Source organism: Salvelinus sp. IW2-2015, linkage group LG1 (genome assembly GCF_002910315.2).
Source record: "Salvelinus sp. IW2-2015 linkage group LG1, ASM291031v2, whole genome shotgun sequence".
NCBI classification, from domain to species: domain Eukaryota; kingdom Metazoa; phylum Chordata; class Actinopteri; order Salmoniformes; family Salmonidae; genus Salvelinus; species Salvelinus sp. IW2-2015.
Window position 1 is genome coordinate 51,592,530 of NC_036838.1, and position 1,009 is coordinate 51,593,538.

The following is a 1,009-nucleotide window of genomic DNA, read 5'->3' on the forward strand; positions in this document are numbered from 1 at the left end:
TGGTGCTCCACAGCAACGTGGTGCTCCACAGCAACTTGGTGCTCCACAGCAACGTCGGGCTCCACAGCAACGTGGTGCTCCACAGCAACTTGGTGCTCCACAGCAACGTGGTGCTCCACAGCAACGTGGTGCTCCACAGCAACTTGGTGCTCCACAGAAATTTTAAGTTGAGGAGGAGACTGTGCTAAAATGGATTTCATAACTAACTACAATTCTAAATCATATTACAATGCACCTTGTCATGCTTCAGACATATGTTCCTGTCTTACACGTAGATAAGTAAATGTGTTTTGGAAACTAACATCACTCAAAGTCTACTTTTAAGTCATTAACATTTTTCCAAAACTTCAATTTCGTTTGAGTTTAAGCTGGCTGCTCTGTAAGAGGCAAACTCAGACTTAAATATGTAAAGTAATTGGTATAACCAGAGCTCGACTCATGGATTGTAACTAATCCCTTTTTCATGGAAATCTCATAAGAACCTGTATCATTCAAAAAATGGATTATTTACTTCTGGGAGCTCATTGACTTAATATTGGCCAAAGACAGCCTTCCTGATTACAGGAGTCATTTTGGCCTCGGTACGTAGTTGTGTTGGCTATCTTTGTATATTCCACTTAGCCATAGACAAGCGCTATATGAGTCCCATGTATTTTTATTATTATTATTATTATGTTGTATCCTACAGTAGAGGGCACTTTATGTTGGGTCATGGGTCACTGGTCACATGCTGGCAAAGGTGACCAGGAAGTAGAGCTGCTCAAGTATGGTGGATGAATGAAGATGTCTTACTCAGGCAGTRAACAGTTGAAAAAAATGGACAAGGTTCCTGTCTGTCTAAGTGGGGCCTTTCCTCTCTCGCATGAGCATGCTTTTCCGAGTGAGATCGATGGGTCTGGTCTACTTATTGTCCCCTCCACGCTCTCCCTACCTGCTCTGACCAGAAAAAATTACCAGTGAGATGTCAATAAGTAGACCAGAGTGGCTGCACCCAGACCCGAAAGTGGGG